The sequence below is a fragment of the Nicotiana sylvestris genome, chromosome 12 (assembly GCF_000393655.2).
Source record: "Nicotiana sylvestris chromosome 12, ASM39365v2, whole genome shotgun sequence".
NCBI lineage: Eukaryota > Viridiplantae > Streptophyta > Magnoliopsida > Solanales > Solanaceae > Nicotiana > Nicotiana sylvestris.
In genome coordinates this window covers 8,668,214-8,678,704 of record NC_091068.1, presented here as the reverse complement: position 1 = coordinate 8,678,704, position 10,491 = coordinate 8,668,214, and the positions used below count along the sequence as shown (strand labels likewise).

The window sequence follows — 10,491 nt, the reverse complement described above, 5'->3', positions numbered from 1 at the left end:
CTTTTCCTTTTGTTTGTTCTTATTTTTCTTTTTCTCCCCTTAATCTCATCCTAATTTTATGCAAAATTTCTAAAATGCATTTTTTTCTTAAAATAGTCTCATCATTATTTCCTATAAATTCAAAGTGCTTCAACCAAAAAAAAAAGAAGAAGAAGAGATATCAAGATAAAATATTACATACACACAAATATATCAAATTAATTGTAGTTTATGAGCAAACTTCTATACAAAACTTCCGCCTGTTGTTTCCTTTCTTCTTTTTCCTTCACCCAATGATAATCAATTGGAGGTCAAGTTAGTAAGAGCATTGATGATTCCTTGGAATTACAAATGGCCTTGGATTATTAATGTGTTGATTCCCTTACTTTGTTCATCCTTGTATCTATATATTTCTGCTATTATATTGCACAAGATTTCGATTTGGTTTGTGAAAAATTAAGATGGTGAATGCATAAGGTGTTTCTAATTATATAGAGGTGTTTCGAATTTAATGGTGAAAAGTTCTTTCAAATTCCGCAGTTACAAGTGATGCAAGCATATATAAAGTTGTAACTGAAAGTTTACTCTAAGAGGTGAGAATTAATTTTAGAACTGAAAGGTTATGTAAGAGATTTAAAGGAGAGGTAATTAAATAGAAGAAGGAGAAAAAAGAGACATATATTTGAATCTGGCTATCATAATTTATTGCCTTCACAATTCTTTATTAGTATTTATTTTACATTTATTGGTACACATTAAATTCTATTGTAAACTCATGAATATATTGAATTTTTTAGTAAAATATTAAGGTAAAAAGCCAAAAACATCAGAAATTAGATAAATATTATTGCGCGGTCGTGAAGAATATGAATATACCAAGGCTCTTTTTTTATATATATAAAAAATGTGGGAGAACTATTCATGAATATGCTTTTTAAATTTAGTTTAGATGAAAATAAATTTGATAAATGTGCATACAAGATAATTCTGTACGCAGGCATTGTTATATATTGGTTAACTTTAGGAGGGTAGAAGACAAAAAGTAGTAGCATATATTCTTTGACAATTTGACATTATACAGGAAAAAGTAAAAAGAAGGAAAAGTTCTTCATGTTCAGATAGTTTTCAAGAAGTTGCAGTAAAGATATAGAGCCAACGGTGATATACATTGTATAAAATATCCATCTCAATACTACTACAATATTTGATTCAATAGTTTTTTCCCCGTAAAACTTAATAAAATATGAAATAAGAATATGAGAATTAGTAATATATGGATTAAAACAACAAAATAAAATAAAATAACCTTGCAGTAGCCACGAGTTTATTTTGTTAAAAGAATAAGCAAATATTTTAAGATATATATTGTATAATGACTTTAATACAAATTAAAAAAGTAAATATTCAATAGAAAATAATATCTACATTACAATTCATATATTATAATCTCTTGTATTGTTAATCCCTCAATTATATTCTCTGAGTCAATAATATTTGCATTACAAAAATTCTTGTACTACTAATCCTGGGATAATGCATCACAATATATATATATATAGGCGCCTAAGTAATTATTACTAAAAAAATCACAATAAGCAAGGAAAAAAAATAGATTAATAAGAAAAAAGCGAGGACTTTTATCAACAAAAAAAAGTTGAAAAACTAATCATATGCTTAAAAATTTTACTTACATTTCTTAAGTAGCATGCCGGTATACTTCTTCGTTCCCTGCTTACACTTTTTGAAACATCCTGGCCTGAAGACACAAGATATTAACCTCGTCAACAAAAAAAAAAATTAGAAGAAAGAAGTGAACTAATCAAATAAAAACTTTGCACGATGAAGCTATAATAATAAATTGAAGAGGAAAAAAACTAATGATATGTCAACAAATTTAATCTAATTCTGTAAAGTTATAAAGAGAAAGGAAGACAAAACTGATCTCATTTTCAACAACACTCTTCCATTCATGCCATCAAGATAAGACCAAACAAAATGTCCTCCCATAGGGGGTTATTTCAATTCATTACAAAAGCATTCAAAAAAGGATAATTAACGGGCTGCTGCACAAAAGGTTGTCCATTCTTATATAGTGAAACAAATAACCTCAATTTTAATGATAGAGAGGAAAAGATACGAAGAAATTTGAGAATTGATGGATGGTTTTTTCAATTCTCCAATTAGTATACACAATAAATAATAGTAATTATTATAGTAACTTATAGACAATAAATTTATATGGGAGTTATTTTGTGTAAAAACACCTTAAATAAGGGATGGAGGAAATGAACCATATTAAATGGAGGATTTTTGACATCTCAAAAAGGAAGAAAGTCAAAAAAATGAGAAAAAAAAAAGATAAATGAGATCCTTGGCTTTAGAGAGTGCCAAGTCATCTTTTCCATTCCCCCCCCCCTCTATATATATGTATATATTAATTTATGCGAAATTCTAGAGTAATCTATTTAAAGATAAATTTGCATCTTTAATGTATAAATCTTAAAATGTTAGAGAAATTAAATTTTGTTATATTGGACTTAGCGTCTTGGTCTATAATCCATAGTAATTGGGAGATTGACGCGTATGCTACTCATCGTATTCGAGCGGGATGAGTGAGATGGAGACTTGCATCCGGCGTCTTGTGTGATAAGAAAGTGACACCGAGACTTAAAGGTAAGTTCTACACAAAAGCTTGTTAGACTAACTATGTTGTATAAGGTGTTGGCTAGTTAAGACCTCTCACGTTCGTAAGATGAAAGTAGCGGAAATGAGAATACTGAAATGGATGCATGGCATGTTAAGAGAGATAAGATTAGGAATGAAGATATTCATGACAAGGTGGGAGTGGCCTCAGTGGTGGACAAGATGCAGGAAGCGCGACCGAGATAGTTCGGACGTGTGAGGAGAAAATGTATAAATGCCTCAATGAGGAGGTGTGAGAGGTTGTCTATGGCGGGACCAAGGAGAGTTAATTAGAGGTAGGTCGAAGAAGTATTGAAGAGAGGTGATTAGGCTGGACATGGGACATCTTTAGCTTGTCGACAATGTAATATTTGATAGGAGGGTGTGGATATGTAGGATTAGGGTAGTAGGTTAGATAGTCGTCAAGCATAATTCTTTGTCGTACCTGTAGTATAAATAGATTCTCGTACTTCTATTTCTTAAACTTCTAATACAACGTAATGTTTCTTTTGGTTCGATTTTTTTTTGTACTGTGATTAATATTTCTTTTTTATAAATTCTCATTTGTCGTATTTCCTTATTCTACCTGGTGTGATTATGAGAAATAACCTATTTGCCTTCTTAAAGTAGGAGTAATGTTTGTGTATACATCATCCTCCGCAGACCTTACTTGCGTGACTATACTGAGCATATTGTTATTATAGACTTAGCAGCTTGAGATAAGAATCATATAGCCAACTCTAAATTGCTCAAAATCGAGGCATAATTATAATCTTTTTAAGAGGAGATTATCTACAATGATATAATACAAAAACTTTTAGTCTTGCAAAATAGTGTTTGCATTGTCTTAAAAAAAAGTTGTCGTCTATGGAAAATTAGGAAGGGAGAAAAGGAAAAGCATAGTGGGAATTGAACTCCCAAACATTGTATTCTGTACTTGACCGCATAACAAAAGTCCAAATTGGTTAGTTTGAACCACAATAAAAATTAAGGGATAAATGTGGATATTTTTCTTTAGGAAAAAGAAATGGGATCATATATGATTCGGGGGGATTGAACCCGACGTGAATCGAACACGCAACCTTCTGATCTGGAGTCAGACGCGCTACCATTGCGCCACGGATCCCGGATGTTAAGCTCTGCCTCCTCAATTATTCTTATACAAAATTCTTAATTACAAAAATGTCTCCTTGTAACACTTGGACCTAACTTTAGTCATACCTAGGGGTGTGCATTCGATTTATCGATTCGATTTTGACCCTTATCGATAATTACTTATCGATTATCGATTTGTACATATGCTTATCGTTATCGTTTCAATAAGGTTTCGATTTTTTCGATTTCGATTTATCGATTTTTGGGGCTTATCGATTCGGTTATCGATTACACCAATAAGAAAATTTTTTACGGGATTCCACGGAAAGTATATCGCTACAAACACACCTAACTAATATGGACAAAAGGAAGCTAAAATAAGAAGAGCACCGTTTATAACATAAAAATTGTGTCAACAAGCACATGCAACGAAACTAAAGTAAGGGATCAAATGTATGCCACCAACACTCCAACGGTATAAACAAACAAAAAATCAAAATACATCATCACGACTAATTCTGTTTTCCATTAATTTGAACTTCATTCCCTTGAGCTTTAAATATGATCATTCCTTAAATATGGTAGAAGAAATAATAGGGTTATGGACTTAGGGTAAAGGAAAGGGTATTATAGAATAAGGGTAAAAAAAATTTAAAAAATTTAAAAAATTTTAAAGAAAATAAAAAAAAATTTACTGTAGCTTATCGGTTTATCGATAAACCGATAATCGAAGAGGACAAAATCGAAACCGAAATCGATAAATCGATAAGGAAAATTTTGAAATCGAAATCGAAATCGATAAATCGATAAACCGATAACAAATAATCGATTCGATTTATCAATAAACCGATTCGAATGCACACCCCTAGACTCATACCTACATGATTTAAAAATTCCATTTAGTTATTTTTTAATAAGTTTGCATCAGTATATTTATACTAAATTCACACACATATTCATAAAAAGGTAGTGGAACAATGATATTTTCATCGTCTTAAAGATATTGTTTAGCTCGATATACATTGTACACAAATAGCAATATATTGGTTTTGCAATATAAAGTTTGTATTTGACTATAAGTTCGATGATATTTGTTTCCACTAACAACATTGCTGTATATTAGAACTTTATCAAATCTTATATTAATTTATATCATACATTATTTTTTTTAAATATAATAATTAAAATACCAAAATATATAATCATCAATATATAGTTAACTCAACTGAAGGACCAATTAAAAGAATAATTAACATGAAATATATCAAATTTTACTATTATTTAGAAATAAGAGTTGGGTGTACGAACAACGGTACGAACATGGACACTCTTGGAATTACAAATAACGTTAGGGATAAATTGATAACACTTCTTCATTATTAAATTGGTAATTGTCCCTCCATTATTTACAATAACACCTTTACTACGTTTGTGACACATTTCCTTAGGCTTTCTTTTTTATACTATTAATTAATTATTGTACGCTCAATCTCTCTCTCCCCCCCCCCCCCCCCAAAATATTCACAATTCAGGCAATTATTATTTTTCAGTGATTGTTATTCTTTCCTCTAATCTGACTCAATATCGCTCTATCTATTTTAATAAGAGGTTTCCTAGGAGGCTAGGTCTGTTCATTTTTTCTGTAGTTTTTGGTGACCAAAATTTGGTGGCTCTAAATTACATTCCTCTTCTTCTGCTTAATTTGTCGCCAGAATTCTTCCATGTATGTCAGAAATTATATATGATTTGCATATGCATTATGTCTTTTAGGTAAATTTCTCTTTTGCCTGCAGATAATTTTACTTATGTTACGGAATAAAAATTGAATCCTTCTGAATATAACTTTGAAAACAAACTACAGCAATTGTCTCCGTGACAAAAATTCACCAAACCAGATATCTTAATGTTGTTTTAAAATTTGTTTCAATGTAATTGGTTGTTCTTTAATCTGTATCAAGGTAAATGGGTGTAGATGAGCTTTGTGTCTACTTTACAAGATTTTCTTGAAAAAACAACTAGTGTAATTTAGTTTTGTTAGGAGGGAGAAGTTTCTAAGAGGCCGGAACCAAAATGTGGTTCTTTTGGACTCAAACAACACAAATAGGTGGTAAAAAAAAATTATATTTTTATATGTAACGCCACATTACCTGACGATATACATTAACAGTAACGGCACCGTTACTGTATAGCGCCAGGTATTGTGGCGCTATACTGTAAAATCTGACATGGACAGGTATAGCGCCACAATACCTGGCGTTATACATAGATCATTAATGTATAGCGCCAGGTATTGTGGCGCTATACATAGATATTTTACAACCCTTCCGTCTTCTTCTCCAATTCATCCATCCACCATTATATTTTAACCTTCCCCTCTTCTTGGTCCCCCACCCATTCTGCCCGTTTTTTTTTTAAAAAAAATATGGGTCCCCCCGACACATAAAACTCGAAGAACGTAGGTCCCACATTCGAGGAGAACTTCGTGTTATTGTTGATTCACACTTCCGGAGTCAAAATTTCTATCTTTTTGTTTTCCGACAATTCTAAATCGAGGTATTTCGATTTATTTTAAGTTGAAACATTTATAATAATGCATATTATTTGATTTGTATGTGTTCTATTTCGGTTTGTGTTTTTTTCGAAACTAGCATGTTAAATTTATCTGGATTTAATATTAGTATTTTCTAAAAAAATATAAATTTGTAAAATAAATTTGTCTGTTAATATCCTGATTTATATATATATGTTTTCATACCGTTTTGTGTTTTATTTGCAATTAAATTGATTTGTTGTTTATGGTTAGTTTAGATTATTTTTTAGCGTAGTCTAGACCTTTTTAGTTAGTAAAACGTAGACCCTTTTAGCGTAGTAAAATTTAGAGCCTTGTAGTGTAGTAATGTGTAGTAATTTAGTTTAGAATTCCTTTTGTTTAAGTATCTCGTACTGGTTGTTGAAAATGCAAACTCTGTACAATTAAGTTAATAATTGTAAAAACCCATATATATATAATTTGTAAAATTAAGTTATTAAAAAATATGAATTTAAATTATAATAAAAACACATAATTATTAATGATAGTTTGGTGTCACTGGTCCTCAAAATATCGAGCCCTGAACCCATATATATATATATATATAATTTGTACAATTAAGTTATTAAAAAATATGAATTTAAATTATAATAAAAACACATAATTATTAATGATAGTTTGGTGTCACTGGTCCTCAAAATATCGAGCCCTGAACCCATATATATATATAATTTGTACAATTAAGTTATTAAAAAATATGAATTTAAATTATAATAAAAACACATAATTATTAATGATAGTTTGGTGTCACTGGTCCTCAAAATCTCGAGCCCTGAACCCATATATATATATATATATATAATTTGTACAATTAAGTTATTAAAAAATATGAATTTACAGTTCTCGACATGGACGCGACTATACATCCCGACCCTCGGACGTTGGATCTATTAGCCCTACAGCCCCAACATAGATCCGAGTATATATGGGACGGACAGTTGCTTACGCAGACTTTCCGGGCTAGGAGAGTGGATCTATTGTGGGAGTTTTTGCGTCCTCCCCGCGTTCTACATCCCCGCGTGGTCCATTACCTGGATGAGATGGGATTATATAGGATTATTAGGATTGGCCGGATACAGCTCGACTATGCTTTGATCACGACCTTGATTGAGCGGTGGCGACCGGAGACGCACACTTTCCATTTGCCCACAGCTACCGGCTAATGGAGCGATTTCTGCAGTTTCAGCCACCTCTACCACAGCTACCGGCTAATGTAGAAATTCCGCAACTCCCTCTAGCTTGTAGGTGGGTTATGCGTCGTACTCTTGCAAGAGAGTATGATGCCCATCATAATCTCCCCCTCTACAAAGATGTGTTGGATCTGCTGGATGACGCACAGATGAATATCTAACTAAACTTACCTGTTATAGATTAACTTAGTGTTGCACATACTAACTTTTTGTGTTCTTATTTGATAGTTCATCTGGACGTCGTATAGCGATGAGGTGATAGGTACCCTGCCAGCGTATTGCACGTTCGGCCGACATATTTGAAGGGCTTCTGTCCCGCTCATATGCCTCGATATTGTCGAGCATTATGCCTCCGAGCGGGTATTTCGCTAGTTTGGCCTGCCGCAGCCTATACCGACTCCGCCTGCATGGCATGCTTTACATTATGATAGGGATGATCGGTCCAGGGCGGACGACACATTTATGGCATGGCTTAACTGAGTACTTGGGACAGGCGAGGGGACTTGACCCCACCTCCGCAACACTTTCCTATTCAACGTTATATGGCATGGTACCGCACTGTTTTCTGACTTTTTATCGGGAACCCAGTTCATCAGGCACACGGTCGGTACGTCCCATATGCCGGGAGACACGAGGCCCTGGTATGTTTTCTGTTATTATTAATTATATACCTGTAATTTAGTGTCAAATATGTAGTTTATATTTTTTACTTTGTGGAGGCGATTGGATTGCATACCGTCTATCATATGGGGCAGCAGATGCAGAGTTATGTCCACGATCATGTGGCCATGTAGGAGTATAGTCGTCGATTCATGGATGTGGCTGCCCAGACACTGCAGCGAGCCCGATCGGATCACCGTTTGGCACACGAAACTGATTATATGGACCCAGCGTAGTACCATCGAGGTCGTGGTATCCCACAAATTGGTGGTGCCCGACGAGCTGGTGGTGCCAGACGACGTGGTCGTGGGTGGAGAGGAGGTGGTCCCCAACAAGGGGGCGTTGAGGCTCCTGCTACTGATGTTGCTGCTGATATGGCAGGTGGCATGCATGAGACGGACATGCCGTCTTACAGCCTTGGAATTTATCACTCTCCAATGCCATCGCAGGTGACCCCATCGGGTCAATTATTGATCACGGGCTTGGATATTCAAGGAGTGGATTGGGGTAGATACTTCCCAGGACCGTCCACCACTGTTGAGGATCGACCGACTCGAAATTTTTATAGTGGGCGCCGACTGAGTTATGGCTCCACATCACATGCGCATGTACGAGTTTATTAGTATTGAATTTTAATTTGTTTTAACTGTAACTTATTTATTTTCTTTAACTTTATTAATTTTCTTTTTAAGGCTTCATGCGATGTAGCGACAAATGACTACACTCAAGATCTAGACACGATGATGGTAACACAATATAAATTGTTGTGAATTGCTATGTAGTTTTCTATACTAAGTTTCATATTATTATGTAGCCTTCTACTGGAGCTGACAACACCACAGATACATGTCATCCTGCGCCGCATCCAGCTATAAGGAGACGACTTGATGATGATGATCCTGATAGCGTACCCGGGAGGGAGGGGATGCGCCTCAGGCCAACGACTGCATTGAGACACACCGGATGCGGGACACATTGACATCGTGTAAACAATATTTTTGTATACATTAACAACAATATTTAATCGAATATGCCCATTACCTTTTTTAGTTCTCCATTCGTTTGATAGTTTCATAAAATAAAATTTAGAACAATACAAGCACTTAAACTTAACTTCCACTTCAATTAAAATAAAATTTAGTACAACACAAGCACTTAAACTTAACTTCTACTTCAATTAAAATAAAATTTAGTACAACAAACAAGGAAAACATTATTACAACACAAACATAAACATAGCAGGCCAACACAATCAAAATACATGAAATATGAAAAATACACTAAACACATACATGGCCTGTTTAGCCCCTGTTGCCATTTATTCTCCGCTCCAACCACTTAAATCGTTCTTCCAGTTGTTCTTTTTCTTCTTCTACCTCTTTCAGTTTCACCTTCACCTCCACAAGTTCCAGTTTATATTTTTTTTTACGTTCCTTTTGTGCTTCACAATTCCATTGTGTTTTCCATTTTTCTTCTCCCACCTCTTTCAGTTTCGCCCTCAAGTCTGCAATAATTGTATTTCTTTCTTTTTCATGTTCTCGTTGTCTTAAACACGTATTATAAAGAAACTGCAGTTGTTCTCTATAACATTCCTGATAACATGGTTCATCAACTCATTCCTGAAAATCACAAATAGGTTCGCCGGGAACCTTGTAAAACTGGTTCATACAGTACCACTAGCGGCGTCCAACTTTACCACCATCCCAACAATTTTGCATCAAGCATGCTTTTCCACAGTTGCACTTTGGTGGACGAAGAGGTTGAGCCATTTGTGAAATATTTGCTTTTAGTAAAAAAAAAACTTACTTTTAATGAAATATTTGTTTTTAGTAAATTTTGAGCACACAAAATAATTACAATGAGCCCGTTATTTATAGGCGAGACAAGACACACATAACGTACTATCTAATGGCGCTATATTTTGCGTGTTAAATATCATGATATTGACAAGACAACTTTGTCACACCTCCTTTTTCACCCGCGCCGCCGCAAAGGGACGAGGAAGGGAGTTTTTCCAATTAAAGGACAATCGAAAGGGGATTTGTTTATTTATTTCAGAGTCGCCACTTGGGAGATTTATGGTGTCCCAAGTCACCAGTTTAATCCCGAATCGAGGAAAATATTGACTCTGTTTAACAGTTTGCGCACCAGAAATCCGGATAAGGAATTCTGTTAACCCGGGAGAAGGTGTTAGGCATTTCCAAGTTCCGTGGTTCTAGCACGGTCGCTCAACTGTCATATTCGGCTTGATTATCTGATATAATACATGTTGAACATATGTGCGAATTTTAACTC

At 34.2% G+C, this 10,491-nt stretch overlaps 1 non-coding gene across 1 annotated transcript; it reads right to left on the bottom strand.

Annotated features, from left to right (window-relative positions):
- Positions 1-3,715: 3,715 nt before the first annotated feature.
- On the bottom strand, positions 3,716-3,787 carry TRNAW-CCA (transfer RNA tryptophan (anticodon CCA)). Its single transcript has one exon. It is a non-coding gene; the product is annotated as a tRNA-Trp (tRNA).
- Between the last annotated feature and the right edge of the window lie 6,704 nt (positions 3,788-10,491).